This window comes from Stegostoma tigrinum, unplaced genomic scaffold (assembly GCF_030684315.1).
Source record: "Stegostoma tigrinum isolate sSteTig4 unplaced genomic scaffold, sSteTig4.hap1 scaffold_91, whole genome shotgun sequence".
Classification (NCBI taxonomy): domain Eukaryota; kingdom Metazoa; phylum Chordata; class Chondrichthyes; order Orectolobiformes; family Stegostomatidae; genus Stegostoma; species Stegostoma tigrinum.
The window spans coordinates 1,189,892-1,207,850 of NW_026728816.1; the positions used below are offsets into that span (position 1 = coordinate 1,189,892).

The following is a 17,959-nucleotide window of genomic DNA, read 5'->3' on the forward strand; positions in this document are numbered from 1 at the left end:
TTGCACGTTAGTGACAGTATCAACAAGTCCTCAGCAAATGTACTCTCTGAGGAACTACACTGTTTTGAAGGCGAGAGGACCAATGATATCAGTTAAGCCCCCCTTGTTTTTGTATTGTGTACTTCTGACATATGCGCAAATGGACAACCTCACTCTCCTGCAAAGCTGCAGAATGAATAATGCTGCAATATTTGTCAACTCCCAAATGGGCATTGATACATTAGTAAATCGCACATCAATAAACTTACGTCTCAAGGTTCTCGCCTTCTAGAACTGTTTGTACTGGTAAATAACCCAAGCGAGGATGTTTGGCAAAGTATTTCTTTGATCTGAACTTATTTTTCAGCACCTTGCTGAAATCACGCACATCTTCACCTGATGTTGTCTAAAAATGTAAAATAAATCAAATTCAGTTAAGAATTAATAATGAACCAATCTACTCAACTCACTCTATAATCCATGCTATCGCTGCTAAATGTCTTTGAGGATGTAAAATTAAAGAGTCTGCAATTCTGAGGGATAAAGTCGCTATCTTTCTGTAAGATTATGATAAAGGTTAGATATGTCTGAATGTGAGTTTCGAACAATTAAGCTTGAGTTTCACAGAGTCGTACAGCATGAAAAAAGATCCTTTGGTCCAACCAGTCTATGCTGATCACAATCCCAAACTCAACTATGATGATAAAATGTGAGGCTGGATGAACACAGCAGGCCAAGCAGCATCTCAGGAGCACAAAAGCTGACGTTTCGGGCCTAGACCCTTCATCAGAGAGGGGGATGGGGAGAGGGAACTGGAATAAATAGGGAGAGAGGGGGAGGCGGACCGAAGATGGAGAGAAAAGAAGATAGGTGGAGAGGGTGTAGGTGGGGAGGTAGGGAGGGGATAGGTCAGTCCAGGGAAGACGGACAGGTCAAGGAGGTGGGATGAGGTTAGTAGGTAGCTGGGGGTGCGGCTGGGGGTGGGAGGAAGGGATGGGTGAGAGGAAGAACCGGTTAGGGAGGCAGAGACAGGTTGGACTGGTTTTGGGATGCAGTGGGTGGGGGGGAAGAGCTGGGCTGGTTGTGTGGTGCAGTGGGGGGAGGGGATGAACTGGGCTGGTTTAGGGATGCAGTGGGGGAAGGGGAGATTTTGAAACTGGTGAAGTCCACATTGATACCATATGGCTGCAGGGTTCCCAGGCGGAATATGAGTTGCTGTTCCTGCAACCTTCGGGTGGCATCATTGTGGCAGTGCAGGAGGCCCATGATGGACATGTCATCAAGAGAATGGGAGGGGGAGTGGAAATGGTTTGCGACTGGGAGGTGCAGTTGTTTGTTGCGAACTGAGCGGAGGTGTTCTGCAAAGCGGTCCCCAAGCCTCCGCTTGGTTTCCCCAATGTAGAGAAAGCCGCACCGGGTACAGTGGATGCAGTATACCACATTGGCAGATGTGCAGGTGAACCTCTGCTTAATGTGGAATGTCATCTTGGGGCCTGGGATGGGGGTGAGGGAGGAGGTGTGGGGACAAGTGTAGCATTTCCTGCGGTTGCAGGGGAAGGTGCCGGGTGTGGTGGGGTTGGAGGGCAGTGTGGAGCGAACAAGGGAGTCACGGAGAGAGTGGTCTCTCCGGAAAGCAGACAGGGGTGGGGATGGAAAAATGTCTTGGGTGGTGGGGTCGGATTGTAAATGGCGGAAGTGTCGGAGGATAATGCGTTGTATCCGGAGGTTGGTAGGGTGGTGTGTGAGAACGAGGGGGATCCTCTTGGGGCGGTTGTGGCGGGGGCGGGGTGTGAGGGATGTGTCGCGGGAAATGCGGGAGACGCGGTCAAGGGCGTTCTCAATCACCGTGGGGGGGAAGTTGCGGTCCTTAAAGAACTTGGACATCTGGGATGTGCGGGAGTGGAATGTCTTATCGTGGGAGCAGATGCGGCGGAGGCGGAGGAATTGGGAATAGGGGATGGAGTTTTTGCAGGAGGGTGGGTGGGAGGAGGTGTATTCTAGGTAGCTGTGGGAGTCGGTGGGCTTGAAATGGACATCAGTTACAAGCTGGTTGCCTGAGATGGAGACTGAGAGGTCCAGGAAGGTGAGGGATGTGTTGGAGATGGCCCAGGTGAACTGAAGGTTGGGGTGGAAGGTGTTGGTGAAGTGGATGAACTGTTCGAGCTCCTCTGGGGAGCAAGAGGCGGCGCCGATACAGTCATCAATGTACCGGAGGAAGAGGTGGGGTTTGGGGCCTGTGTAGGTGCGGAAGATGGACTGTTCCACGTAACCTACAAAGAGGCAGGCATAGCTGGGGCCCATGCGGGTGCCCATGGCCACCCCCTTAGTCTGTAGGAAGTGGGAGGAGTCAAAAGAGAAGTTGTTGAGTGTGAGGACGAGTTCCGCTAGGCGGATGAGAGTGAGACCTGGGAACCCTGCAGCCATATGGTATCAATGTGGACTTCACCAGTTTCAAAATCTCCCCTTCCCCCACTGCATCCCTGAACCAGCCCAGTTCATCCCCTCCCCCCACTGCACCACACAACCAGCCCAGCTCTTCCCCCCCACCCACTGCATCCCAAAACCAGTCCAACCTGTCTCTGCCTCCCTAACCGGTTCTTCCTCTCACCCATCCCTTCCTCCCACCCCCAGCCGCACCCCCAGCTACCTACTAACCTCATCCCACCTCCTTGACCTGTCCGTCTTCCCTGGACTGACCTATCCCCTCCCTACCTCCCCACCTACACCCTCTCCACCTATCTTCTTTTCTCTCCATCTTCGGTCCGCCTCCCCCTCTCTCCCTATTTATTCCAGTTCCCTCTCCCCATCCCCCTCTCTGATGAAGGGTCTAGGCCCGAAACGTCAGCTTTTGTGCTCCTGAGATGCTGCTTGGCCTGCTGTGTTCATCCAGCCTCACATTTTATCATCTTGGAATCTCCAGCATCTGCAGTTCCCATTATCTCTCCCAAACTCAACTAGTTCCACCTGCCTGTGCTTGGCCGATATCTCTCCAAACATTTCTATCATCTTTCTATCTTCTAGCTACAACATCACCTGAACAGAATTCTCCATCTTGTGGTCAAATACTAAAACTATACAATTAAGTAATTTCAAATGATTCACATTAGTGGCCTTTCTGGTTGAATTGCTAATTATTTTAACAACAGTGCATTTTTTGTCCAATTATGCCATGTATAATTACTGATCCAAAATTCATCTCATTGGGTTTCATTTTTTTGGTTTTTTGTATTGAGTCAAAGATGAGATCAATACAGGGGGGGAGAAGGGCGCGGGACGAGGGGGGGAGAAGGGCGCGGGACGAGGGGGGGAGAAGGGCGCGGCACGAGGGGGGGAGAAGGGCGTCGCACGAGGGGGGGAGAAGGGCGCCGCACGAGGGGGGGACAAGGGCGCCGCACGAGGGGGGGAGAAGGGAGCAGGACGAGGGGGGGAGAAGGGAGCAGGACGAGGGGGGGAGAAGGGAGCAGGACGAGGGGGGGGGGAAGGGAGCAGGACGGGGGGGGGGGAGGGAGCAGGACGGGGGGGGGGAAGGGAGCAGGACGAGGCGGGGGGGAAGGAGCAGGACGAGGTGGGGGCGTAAGGAGGAAGGGAAATGAACACAGCAGACAGGCTGACATCACCTCGACACCCAGAATATTCAGACCCTTCAGAAGCGTTTCTCCCTGCGACTCCTGAAACAGACACTCGCAGCCATGCGCCGGCACCTCCACACACTGCAATCCAGCCTGCCCCAGCTCAGAGCCTCCCTCTCCCAGACCTGCAAAGGACCCCTGCTGTTTTTTATCCGCCGCAGGTTCCACAGACTGAACACCCAGTTCCACTCAGCTTTACTGGACACCAAAAATCCTAAGTACAACCAACTCACGGGCCCCTGCCACCCACAAGAGGATTCCTGCGCCTCCCAAATCCCGAGTCTGTACCTGCCCCGCCGCCATTGACCATGAAGACACGGCCGGAGACCCCACCGATGACATCACATCCGCCTCAGCTGGCGACACCACTTCCGGAATCGCTGCTGCACTCACCACCTCCACTTCCACAGGTACAACACCTCACACACCACCCTCACCGCAGCTGCTGCCGCCTCCCCCGATACACCAACCGCCGACGGAACCCCGCCCACGGCCGACGGAACCGCGCCCACGGCCGACGACCTCATCGCTCCGCCCACAGCCTCCACAGCCAGCAACCCCAGAGGAGACAGCCACACTGAGCCCTGCCACATGTTCGCCGTCTCCCCAGACCTCCCACTGACTGAGGACGAACGGTCAGTCCTCAGTGAGGGGCTCACCTTTGTCCCCCTACAACCACACATCAACCAATACCAGTCACGATTGGACATAGAGCAGTTTTTCCGCCATCTTCGCATCCACGCCTACTTCTTCAACCGGGAGCCTAAAACTCCCTCCACTGACCCCTTCACCCTCTTCCAACACAAGTCCTCCTCCTGGACACCACCCCCAGGCCTCCTAACCTCCCTCGACCTCTTCATCTCCAACTGCCGTCGAGACATTAACCGCCTCAATCTCTTCACCCCTCTCACCCACTCCAACATCTCCCCTGAAGAACGGGCAGCCCTCCGGCTCCAACCCCAACCTCACCATCAAACCCGCAGACAACGGTGGCGTAGTGGTAGTATGGCGCACTGACCTCTACATCGACGAGGCCGGACGCCAACGCTCCGACACCACCTCCTACTGCCCCCTCGCTCATGACCCCACACCCGAGCACCAAACCATCATCTCCAACACCATTCATGACCTCATCACCTCTGGGGACCTCCCACCCACAGCCTCCAACCTCATTGTTCCCCAACCCCGCATGGCCCGTTTCTATCTCCTTCCCAAAATCCACAAACCTGCCTGCCCTGGTCGACCCATCGTCTCAGCCTGTTCCTGCCCCACCGAACTCATCTCCACCTATCTGGACTCCATTTTCTCCCCTTTGGTCCAGGAACTCCCTACCTACGTCCGTGACACCACCCACGCCCTCCACCTCCTCCAGGATGTCAAATTCCCTGGCCCCCAACACCTCATCTTCACCATGGACGTCCAGTCCCTATACACCTGCATTCTGCATGCAGATGGCCTCCAGGCCCTCCGCTTCTTCCTGTCCCGCAGGCCCGACCAGTCACCCTCCCCCGACACCCTCATCGGCCTAGCCGAACTCGTCCTCACCCTCAACAACTTCTCTTTTGACTCCTCCCACTTCCTACAGACTAAGGGGGTGGCCATGGGCACCCGCATGGGCCCCAGCTATGCCTGCCTCTTTGTAGGTTACGTGGAACAGTCCCTCTTCCGCATCTACACAGGACCCAAACCCCACCTTTTCCTCCGGTACACTGATGACTGTATCGGCGCCGCCTCTTGCTCCCCAGAGGAGCTCGAACAGTTCATCCACTTCACCAACACCTTCCACCCCAACCTTCAGTTCACCTGGGCCATCTCCAGCACATCCCTCACCTTCCTGGACCTCTCAGTCTCCATCTCAGGCAACCAGCTTGTAACTGATGTCCATTTCAAGCCCACCGACTCCCACAGCTACCTAGAATACACCTCCTCCCACCCACCCTCCTGCAAAAATTCCATCCCATATTCCCAATTCCTCCGCCTCCGCCGCATCTGCTCCCACAATAAGACATTCCACTCCCGCACATCCCAGATGTCCAAGTTCTTCAAGGAGCGCAACTTTCCCCCCACAGTGATCGAGAACGCCCGTGACCGCGTCTCCCGTATTTCCCGCAACACATCCCTCACACCCCGCCCCCGCCACAACCGCCCAAAGAGGATACCCCTCGTTCTCACACACCACCCCACCAACCTCCGGATACAACGCATCATCCTCCAACACTTCCGCCATCTACAATCCGACCCCGCCACCCAAGACATTTTTCCATCCCCACCCCTGTCTGCCTTCCGGAGAGACCACTCTCTCCAGAACTCCCTTGTTCGCTCCACACTGCCCTCCAACCCCACCACACCCGGCACCTTCCCCTGCAACCACAGGAAATGCTACACTTGCCCCCACACCACCTCCCTCACCCCTATCCCAGGCCCCAAGATGACATTCCACATTAAGCAGAGGTTCGCCTGCACATCTGCCAATGTGGTATACTGCATCCACTGTACCCGGTGTGGCTTCCTCTACATTGGGGAAACCAAGCGGAGGCTTGGGGACCACTTTGCAGAACACCTCCGCTCAGTTCGCAACAAACAACTGCACCTCCCAGTCGCAAACCATTTCCACTCACCCTCCCATTCTTTAGATGACATGTCCATCATGGGCCTCCTGCACTGCCACAATGATACCAGCCACCCGAAGGTTGCAGGAACAGCAACTCATATTCCGCCTGGGAACCCTGCAGCCTAATGGTATCAATGTGGACTTCACCAGTTTCAAAATCTCCCCTTCCCCCACCGCATCCCTAAACAAGCCCAGTTCTTCCCCTCCCCCCACTGCACCACACAACCAGCCCAGCTCTTCCCCCCCACCCACTGCATCCCAAAACCAGTCCAACCTGTCTCTGCCTCCCTAACCTGTTCTTCCTCTCACCCATCCCTTCCTCCCACCCCAAGCCGCACCCCCATCTATCTACTAACCTCATCCCACCTCCTTGACCTGTCCGTCTTCCCGGGACTGACCTATCCCCTCCCTACCTCCCAACCTATACTCTCTCCACCTATCTTCTTTTCTCTCCATCTTCGGTCCGCCTCCCCCTCTCTCCCTATTTATTCCAGAACCCTCACCCCATCCCCCTCTCTGATGAAGGGTCTCGGCCCGAAACGTCAGCTTTTGTGCTCCTGAGATGCTGCTTGGTCTGCTGTGTTCATCCAGCCTCACATTTTATTATCTTGGATTCTCCAGCATCTGCAGTTCCCATCATCTCTGACATCAGCTTCCCTGAGCCTCTGATGCTGCTTGTCCTGCTGTGTTCATCCACATCAACACCTTGTTACCCCCCATTCTCCTTTGTTTGTGTTTTCTTGCTCTTCCTCCCTCCCTCTGATTCTCTCCCCCTCTCTCACCTCTGCTGGCTCTAATTTCACTCCCTTGTCATGTTCCCTTATTTCCATCTTTCTGTCCCTTCTCTCTCTCTCTCCGCCCACAAACTCACTCTGGCTTTGTTCACAGAGAGTACAAGAGGAAAGGAAACCAAAGCACGCAGCGCCTTCGGCTGAGAGAGAAATGAAGAAATGCCGGAGATTTTCCAAACCCTGACGCAGGGGTTGCCTCTCTCTCTCTCGACAGTCTCTGTGACTGCCCCATCAAACCCCACACCCATTCCCGTCCCATGGTGTCTCTCCACAAACCCACCTCCGGGTAGAAATGCAAACACAAGTTGCTGGAAATGCTCAGCATCTGTGAAGAAAAAGTCCCGAGGTAGCGTTTTGGGTGCGATGACCCTTTCCCTCAGAGCTCCGGCTAGAAATGCTCCAGCCTCTGAGACAGGGTCCCCTTGAGGTCGGAGAGCTGCGGCTCCATCTTGGCTGTTCGCTTGGCGCAGGGCATCAGGAGCTCCCCTCAGCCCCAGGAAGGGGTATGATCACCCCCTAACCTTATACTGACAGTGGTTGTGTCCTTCCCTCATCCCCGGGAGCCCCTCCTGTCTTCTCACCTTGTCGCCGGGGTGCTATTCGACTACGGAGGGCTGTGCGATAAAGATCCTACTTCCCACAGCGGCAGGGGGAGGTGGCATCCCTTCGCTCCTAAAACACCCCCTCCCATCCAATCTTGTGGCGATGGCTGTTCGGCTGCAGAAAGCGGCGCTGCCCGTGACCCCAAACCTCCATACAACACCCCTCTCCTAATCCGACACTTTTGCAGTAGCTGTAGGCCACTCAGTCACTGGGCTGTACAATAGTGACTCTCCCCATGTCCAATCACTTCCAGGACGGCAATCCTCCAACCCCGACCCCATCCCATCCGCCTCCTTCCCTTTACCATGTAGTACGAGAGCTGCAGGCTGGTCGGCTACGGAAACCCGCGCAAGGCTGGATAATAGACACCCTCCCAATGTCCCCAGCCTTCCCCTCACCCGGGGAGGGGTATTCTCACCCCCAAAACATCCATTCCCAACCCCTCGCTTTGGGATAGGAGCGGCGCAGGATGTGAAACAGGGACCGTGCTCATGTCCCTAATCCTCCCTTCACCCCAAACCACCACCCCCAGCTTACCTTGCAGTAGGAGATAGTTGTCGGCTGCTCAGCTACGGAAGGCGTCGCGGACCTGCGGCCGGGTGCTCGGGGAGCGCGGGCTCAGTGCCAGGCAGCTGTGCCCAGGCGCCGGGCGAAGAGGCCTTCTCCCCCCTCGGATCCCCGCTCCCGGCACAGGGCCGAGCCACTGAGCAGCGAGCGCTCCAGCAGCCCGGATGCCTGCTCCCAGCCCGGTGGTCATGCTGGAGGCCGCTGGAGAACAGGAGGTTGTACGGGTACGGGAGCGTGGTGCGATGATCCCCGTTGCCGAACAGCTGGGTCCTCAGAACCCTCCCGGGAAAAGGGATCCAGACAGCGGACTCGTCGCCGAGGGAGCGGGGGGGGAAAGGCGTGAGTCGGAACAGGAGAGGAAGGGGATTGACTGAGAGGGAGAAAGAGACAGACTCTCTGTGTGTCTGTGTGTGTGTGTTGTGTGTGTGTGTGTGTGAGTGAGAGAGAGAGGGGATTAGAAATGCAGTCTGATTGCGGATGGGTTGGGTTTAAATGGAGATTTTTAAACTTCGTTCAAAAAACTCACAACGCTCCCTGCTGAGCGGGTGGAGAGGCTCGGATAGAGAGGAAGAGAGAGACAGAGGGGCGGGGGAGAGGGGACAGAGAGAGGTTCACAGGGAGAGACGGAGAGACAAGGAGACAGGGGACAGAGAACGGCAGGAGCACACACAAACGGAGCCAGATACAAGACGAGAGATAGAGAGGGGCGCACACAGAGACCAAAGAGACAGAGTGAAAGAGGAGAGAGACAGAAGTGCACAGCGAGGTGGCAGAGACAAGACGACAGAGAGAGACAGAGACATAGAGTGAGGCACACACAGAGAGATGGAGAGACAGAGATTGTGTGTGTGTGGCGGGGGGTGGGTTTGGAGAAAATGGGAGAGAGAGAGACAGAGTCGTCGAGTTGTACAGCAGGGAAACAGACTCTTCAGTCCAACTCCTCCAGGCCGACCAGATACCGTAACTGACTAGTTCTGTTTGCCAGCCTGTAGCCCATATCCCTCCAGCCCCTTCCTATTCATGTGTCCCTGCAGGTGACTTCTAAATACTGAGTATAACAGCCTCTGTCACTCCTCTGGCAGTTCATGCCACACACAGACTACACTCGGGAGAACACGACGGCGCCAAATCCATCTCCCATCCTCTGAGAAAAGGAACCGGAAATGACATCACCAACCCAAGGAAACCGGAACACTTAAAGAGAAGGCGGGACCTAACTCCGGATGCTCACTGATGATTTTACCTGGAATGGTGCCGAAACGTCTGCAAACTAACCTTCCAGCTCAGTGAGCAATCTTACATCCAGAACCTCAACCCTGAGCTACAAATCTTCTCAAAATTCGATAATGCTTTGCCACTTGATTAACAGATGCATCCTATTTTTTGAAAAAAATAAACTTTTTTTGCTGGATGTATGACTGACTGACCAGTGTTTATTGTCCTTCCTTAACTGAGCCTTGGGAGCTCTGCAGACCAATGGTATCAACGTGGATTTCACAAGCTCCAAAATCTCCCCTTCCACCACTGCATCCCAAAACCAGCCCAGCTCGTCCCCGAATCTGTTCTTCCTCTTACCGATTCCCTTCCTCCCAGCTCAAGCCAAACCCCCATTCCCTACCGACTAACCTCTTCCCGCCCCCTTGACCTGTCCGTCCTCCCCAGACTGACCTATCCCCTCCCTACCTCCACACCCACACTCACCTCTACTGGCTTCATGTCCGCCCCTTTTACTTAAGACCAGAAGACATCGGAGTGGAAGTAGGGCCATTCGGCCCATCAAGTTCACTCCACCATTTAAATCATGGCTCAGGGGCATTTCAACTCCACTTCCCTGAACTCTCCCCGTTGCCCTTGATTCCTCGTGAGATCAAGAATTTGTCAATCTCTGCCTTGAAGGCATCCAACGTCCTGGCCCCGACTGCACTCCGTGGCAATGATTTCCACAAGCCCGCCACTCTCTGGCTTTACAAATGTCATCTCATTTCCATTTGAAATTTACCCCCTCTAATTTTAAGGCTGTGCCCATGGGTCCTCATCTCCCAGCCTCACGGAAACAACTTCCTAGCGTCCACCCCTTCCAAGGCAGACATTATGTTCTAAGTTTCTATTAGATCTCCCCTCACCCTTCGAAACTCTGATGAGTACAATCCCAGGATCCTTAGCCGTTCATCGTATGTCAAACCTACCACTTCAGGGATATTCCGTGTGAATCTCCGCTGGACACGCTCCAGGGCTAGTATGTCCTTTCTGAGCTGTGGGGCTCAAAATTGGACACGGTATTCTAAATGGAGCTTAACTAGAGCTTTATAAAGCCTCAGAAGCACATCGCTGCTTTTATATTCCAACCCTCTTGCGATAAAGGACAACATTACATTCACTTTCTTAATTACGGACTCTACCTGCAAGTTAACCTTGAGAGAATCCTGGACCAACACTTCTAGATTCCTTTGTACTTGAGCTTTACGAATTTTCTCACCATTTAGAAAGTAGTCCATGCCTGTATTCTTCTTACCAAAGTGCAAAACCCCACATTTACTCACATTGAATTTCATCAGTCATTTCCTGGACCACTCTCCTAAACTGTCTAACTCTTTCTGCCGCCCCTCCACCTCCTCAGTACTACCTGCCTGTCCACCTATCTTCGTATCATCGGAAAACTTCGCCAGAATGACCCCGGTCCCTTCATCCAGATCATCAACACGTAAGGTGAACAGCTGCGGCCCCGACACCGAAACCTGCGACACCAATCGTCACTGGTCGCCATTCCGAAAAACAGCCTTTTATCCCAACTCTCTGCCTTCTATCAGACAGCCAATCCTCAATCCAAGCCAGTAGCTCATCTCAAACACCATGGGCCCTCACCTTGCTCAGCAGCCTCCCGTGAGACACTTATGAAAGGCCTTTTGGAAGTCTAGATAGACAACATTTACTGGGTTTCCCCGGTCTAACATACTTGTTACCTCTTCAAAGAATTCTAACAGGTTTGGCAGGCACAACCTCCCCTTACTAAATCCATGCTGACTTGTTCTAATCTGACCCTGCACTTCCAGGAATTTCAAAATCTCATCCTCGACAATGATTCAAGAATTTTATCAACTACCGAGGTCAGGTTAATTGGCCTGTAATTTTCCATCTTTTGCCTTGATCCTTTCTTAAACAAGGGGGTTACAACAGCAATTTTCTAATCATCTGGGACTTTTGAAAGATCACATCCAAAGCCTCTGCTATTTCCTCAGCCACCTTTCTCAGAACTCTACAATGTAGCCCATCGGGGCCAGGAGATTTAGCAATTTTTAGACTTTTTAGCTTTTCTCGCACTTGCTCTTTTGTAATGCCTACCATACTCAACTTTGCCCCCTGACTCTCCCTAATTGTTGGCATACTACTCATGTCTTCCACTGTGAAGACTGACACAAAGTACTTATTAAGTCCTTCAGCTACTTCCTTATCTCCCATCACTAGCCTTCCAGCATCAATTTGGAGCGGCCCAGTGTCTACTTTTGCCTCATGTTTGTTTCTTATGTATTGAAAGAAGCTTTCACTGTGATTTCTAATATGACTAGCTAGCCTTCCTTCATATTTGCTCCGCTCCTTCCTTATTGCTCGTCTGTCTCCTCTGCACCTATCTTCCCCTCTGTCCATCTTCAATCTGCCTTCCCCCTCTCCCTGAAAATTTATGTTCAGGGAGATCTGGGTGTTCAGGTCCATTGTTCCATGAAGTTGGCAATGCAGGTCAACAGAGTGGTTAAGAAGGCATATGGTGTGCTTTCCTTCATCGGACGGGGTATCGAGTACAAGTGTTGGCAGGTCATTTTGCAGTTGTATAAGACTTTGGTTCGGCCACACTTGGAGTACTCCGTACAGTTCTGGCCACCTCATTACCAAAAAAATGTGGATGCTTTGGAGAGGGTGCAGAGGAGGTTAACCAGGATGTTGCCTGGTATGGAGGGTGCTAGCTATGAAGAGAGGTTGAGTCGATTCGGATTATTTTCATGAGAAAGACGGAGATTGAGGGGGGAACCTGATTGAGGGCTACAAAATCATGAGGGATACAGACAAGGTGGATAGCAAGAAGCTTTTTCCCCCAGAGTTATTGACTCAATTACAAGGGGTCATGAGTTCAAACCGAGAGGAGGAAAGTTTCAAGGAGATATGCAAGGTAAGTTCCTGAGGAAGAGGGTGGTGGGTGCCTGGAATGCGTTGCCAGCAGAGCTTGAAGACGCAGACACGATAGGGTCTTTTGAGATGTACCTGGACAGGTACATGGATGGGCAGGAAGCAAAGACCCTGACAAAATAGACGACAGGTTTAGACAGAGGATCTCGATTGGCGTAGGATTCGAGGGTCGAAGGGCCTGTTCCTGGGCTGTAATTTTCTTTGTTCTTGGATCAGATAAGAAGGAAAAGGGAGGTGTATAACAGTTATCAAGGGAATAAATCAACAGAGTCCCTGTAGACACACTAATGTCAACCAGGCCAACATCCCCAGCACTGAGGCACTGACCATCCTCGATCAGCCACAATGGGCTGGACACTTCATCTGTATGACTGACACGAGACTCCCCGCATGTTCTAATCCCAGCTTCAAAACAGCAGGCGAGACCCAGATGTGCAGAGGAAGCACTCGGTGATAAACTCAAGGCCTCAACGGTGAAGTGCAACATTCCTGCAGACACCGAGAATCACCGGCCGAAGACGGTCCGACGCCTGAGGAGCACCTGGGAAGGCATCAACACCTCGAGGCTTGATTTGGAAGCAGCGGAAGCCATGCAGCTACATCAACAACCCCCTCACCCCTTCCCAAGACCGCCTTCTGCCCGAAGTGCAACAGAGCCTACGGTAGCTGCATCGGTCTGGGCAGCCACCCGGAGATTCAGCCTGAGAGTGGGAGACTGTCATCCGCGAGAAACCACCATGATGGTGATGTATGGTGTGCAGGGGGATCTTGTCATAGCAATTAAGAGAACAAATAGAGGGCAACAGAACGCTGGTGACCAGGATTAGGATCAGGGAGAATCTCAAAATCTTCTACAAGTGTCTCAGAGCGAAAGAGAAAATCCAGGGAAAACCAGGTCTCATGAGGGATGAAGAGGCAAATGTATGGTTTGAACTGGACAGCAATTGTCAGGTGTTAAACAAGAAATTCACATCACCTTTTACATGTGAGAAGGAGCATTTCGGCACACAATTCCTGAGCAGAATTAACAGAGACTGGGGACATGTAAGGTGATCCGGTGAATTTAAAATCAGAAGAATTACCTGGAGAACAAGTAACATAGTTCCGCTTATCAAAATGCATGACAAACATAAAGCAGAGCATTACAGTCTGGAGAGTATCACATCAGTAGATAGGAAAATATTGGAGAATATTCTGAACGGCAGGCTTAATTTCCTTGGAAAGAAGCGGGGTTTGATCAGCAACGGTCAGCATAGCTTTGTCAGAGGGAGGTCATGCCTCACAAACCTAGATGATCCTTTCAAAGAGGTGACGGAGTGTGTAGATGGGAATTGATGCAGTGAAAACAGATTTCAGCAAAGACTTGGACAGGGTCTCACATGGGAGCCTGGCAAAGAAGGTAAAAGCTCGTGGGGTCCAGGAAAATACAGCAAGTTCAATCCAAAGTTATACATTGGTCAAATGGGCAGGTCAGTGGTAGATGGAGTGTTAACACTGATAAGTGTATGGTAATGCAATTTGGAAGAACTAACATGGCAAGGAATCTTTCAATGGATGCCAGGACACCAGGAAGGTCAGAGCAATGGTGTTATCTTGGGGTGCTTGTGCACAGATTGCTGAACATGGCATGGCAGCTTAAAGGGACAGTTAGGAAAGCAAATGGCTGAAGAGCTGTGCAGGAGTTTGGTTCGGCCCCAGCTGAAGGACTGAGTGCAGTTCTGCTCTCGCTTTAAATTGAAGGGTGAAAGAATAGCTTTAAATTGAGGGGTGAAAGACATAGGACAGATGTCAGAGGTGGTTTCTTTACTCAGAGAGTAGTCAGGGAATGGAACGCTTTGCCTGCAACGGTAGTAGATTCGCCAACTTTCGGTACATTTAAGTCGTCATTGGATAAGCATATGGATGTACATGGAATAGTGTAGGTCAGATGGGCTTCAGATCGGTATGACGGGTCGGCACAACATCGAGGGCCGAACGGCCTGTACTGCGCTGTAATGTTCTATGTTCTAATGGTCTCTTCATTATCGAAAAGAGGTGATTGCATTTGAGCATGTGTGGAGGACATTCATCAGGATGTTCTGAGGGGGTGAAGCATTTTACCTCGATGGAGAGTCTGGATAAGTTTGAGATAACAAGAACTGTCAATGCTGGAGTCTGAGATAACACAGCGTGGAGCTGGAGGAACACTGCAGGCCAGGCAGCATCACTGTTTTATCTGGATAAGGTTGGCTTGTTTTCTTCCGAAGAGAGAAGGTTGAAGAAGGTCCTGAAAAAATGGTCTGCATTCTGATGGGTCTAGGCGAGGGAAGCAGAACGACCATTCATGGGGTGGGAGGTCGGGGGGCCAGGGGGAAGAGATACATACATTTAAGCTAAAAGGCTCAGAAGGAATTTCAGGAAAGAAAAGACACCCAGAAGGTGCTGGGTGTTTGGAATTCATTGTCTGGGACTTTAGTTGAGGTGGTGGATAATCTTTTCACATGAAAGAAAAAGGGTTGGTACAGCACTTAAAATGAAATAACATTCAAGGCAACGGGCCTATTGCTAAAACATGAGCCGAATGTGAACTTAGTGTGGCTTCAGTGGTTACAGACACAATGGAATGAAGTGCTTGTCCAATTCACACGGATGATCCCTGGAATGGTAGGCTTAACCTATGATGAATGGCTAAGGATCCTGGGATTGTACTCACTACAGTTTTGAAGGTTGAGGGGAGAACTAATAAAAACTTCCAAGATAATGTATGGTTTAGAAGAGGTGGACGCTAGGAGGTTGTTTCCGTTAGGAGGGGAGACGAGGACCCGTGGGCACAGACTTAAAATTCGAGGGGGTCAATTTAAAACTGAAATCAGACGACATTTCTTCAGGCAGAAAGTGGTGGGCTTGTGGAATTCATTGCCGCAGAGTGCAGTGGAGGCCGGGATGTTGGACGCCTTCAAGGCAGAGATCGACAAATTCTTGATCTCAAAAGGAATCAAGGGCTACGCGGAGAGTGCAGGGAAGTGGTGTTGAAATGCCCATCAGCCATGATTTAAATGGCGGAGTGGACTTGATGGGCCGAATGGCCTTACCTCCACTCCTATGTCTCATGGCCTGATGGTCTAATTCTGAAGTATTCTCTTATTCTATGATTCTGGAGCAGGGGACAGTGAGTGGACAGCACAGGACAGTTCACCTAACTTCTCCTTTACCAATCTTCTATCTGCCTCCCCACTTCTCCCTATTTTTTTCAGAATCCCCTTCTCCCCCAACCATATTTGAAGAAGGGTGTCGACCCGAAACGTCAGCTTTCTTGCTTCTCTGATGCTGCTCGGCCCGCTGTGTTCATCCAGTTCTACTCCTTGTTCTCTCAGATTCTCCAGAATTGGCAAGTTCCTACTATCTCTCGAGGAAACTGACTTGTTTTTGCACCAAAACTGTGGTGAGAATGTGGAACGCACCGACTGTGTGGGTGGTAGAGGCAGAAACCATGATAACACTTAACAAGTCTTTGATTGGTCATTTGCGATACCAAGGCATACAAGGCTCTGGGTCGAGTGCTGGGAAATGTGATTAGAATAGTAAGGGACTTGCATCTTGTGAGGGCGCATACAATTTGCTGAAGGGTCTGTTCCATTGCCACAGCATTCTATTATGCTGTCCCTCAATGATCCTATGACAAGTAAGTGAAGGTTTGCAGAAAGAGATAGTTTTCAAGGACAATGCCGAAAGGAAAACTGATGCACAGGCAAAGTGCATGTAAGAATTTAACCAAGGATTAACACCATTCAAGAACTGGAATTTGTGCCAATGCACCAAACCTGCAGATGAAAATGCAGTGTCCAGTTTGATTGCAAACTGCAACAACCACCAGTTAGTAACATGATCAATGGAAATATCTGAATGCCTGTTGTTGTGATCTCAAGCATTTACCTGCATCGAGTGAAATCCACCACCATAGTTCTGTTGCATCGTTAGCCACCTCGCAATCGGTGTTGCATAGTCAAAATCATTCCTTGACAATGCTTGAAGCAAGGCATAAGCAGTGGTTTCCACAGTCATCGCAAAAGCCTGTGCTGCTTCAATTAGATACGGCTTCTCGTCCTCCAACAATGGAGGCTTTCCAGTTACCAACATCACAATCTGTCATTTGAGAAAGGGATTAGCTGAGAATAAAGTTTACATCATATAGATTTTTGTTTGCATTTCAACAACACAACAATGGTTTTGCTGGTCAAGATCCAGCATTATCTCACCACTGATGTCTATAACATTCTCCATACTTCCCGCTCAGTGATGGGTCCTTTTCTTTGGGAAAAATAGGCACCTTCGAATGCAAATGAATCAAGATGAGCTTTAGTTTCTCATCAGGCTACATGGAGTTACTGCAAGATGTTATGAGCAAAAGGTGAAGGAGCAGATGAAACCATTCATAGCATCAGTCTGGATGATCTTCTTGCGCTCATCCTGAGGAGGCATCACAGATCTCAACTTACACGCAATTCAAATTATTTCACGCAATGACAAGACTGAATGTTCTGGATACTGTAAATGCCATGGCACCTGGCAGCATCCCACAAACTGTATTGGAACAATGTGCCCCAACGTCACCACACCAACAGTAAATGTTTTCCAGTACATTTTTAAACACTTGCAACACTCACATTTCAGAGAAAGATGACCTATCACGCAATCGGCAGACAAATTGTCCTGACCAATTATGACCTCAATGTATTCTCAATCATCAGCAAAGTAATGCAACATCTGGATGACAGTGCTGTCAAACAGTTGCACACTGAGGCTCAGTTCACTTTTCGTCATGCCACACTTCTCGCAACCTCATTCAGGATTTACCACAAATATGATCAGAGATCCTGAGCTTGAAAAGGAAGGAAACTGCAATCTGTCATTTCCACCAAGGCAACTTCTGATTGAATGTGGTGTTCAGCAGAGTTATAGGAAGTTGAGTCAGTGGCATTCACTGGATACCTGCACTGGTTGAAGTCATGTCTTCACTTGAACCAAAGTGGAGACATGAATGTTCATTGAATATTGTCCAGGTGTCCAGCAGAATTCATGACTTTTCCAACAGTGAAGTCAACGATGAGAAAATACAGTGAGACTTGGACAATTATCAGGCTTGGCCTGACAAAGGATAAGTAACATTTGCACCATACAAGTGCTAAGCAGCAATCAGCTCCAACAAGAGAGAATATGACCATATCACAAAATTCCATGTCCTTACCATCATCCTTACATTTTTTTTAAATGTGCAAGTGTTATCCAAGCCATGCAAGGCTATGGGCCAGGTGTTGGAAATGAGGTTAGAACAATTCAGTGCTTGTCTTTGACTGTCACAGAATCCGTGAGCTTCAGAATTTATTTCTCCTGTACTGTAGACCACTGAGGTGCTTGGCTATCCACTTCATCAAGGTTTACACTTATCTAAAACCAAACTGGAACGGTTATATAATCAGCAGTAGCCAGGTCCGTTGTACAAACCGCCCTGCTGTGGGACAGGGTCAGGTAAATCCAAGTGAGTGATCGTGGTTGGAGACTCATTCGTTGGGGGCATAGTTTCTGTAGCCACATTTGAGATACCAGGGCTGTGTGTTGCCTCCCTG

General features: G+C 50.9%; 1 protein-coding gene across 1 annotated transcript in view; it reads right to left on the reverse strand.

Annotated features, from left to right (window-relative positions):
- Window positions 1-16,324, reverse strand: part of LOC132209406 (dystrophin-related protein 2-like) — a 164,729-nt gene extending 148,405 nt beyond the window's left edge. Inside the window, exons 1-2 of the mRNA XM_059644494.1 lie at window positions 16,269-16,324; window positions 249-385 (exon numbers count right to left, since the gene is read on the reverse strand). The gene's annotated coding sequence lies outside the window, so the exon portion shown is untranslated. The remainder of the gene's footprint in view (window positions 1-248; window positions 386-16,268) is intronic.
- Window positions 16,325-17,959: the final 1,635 nt, after the last annotated feature.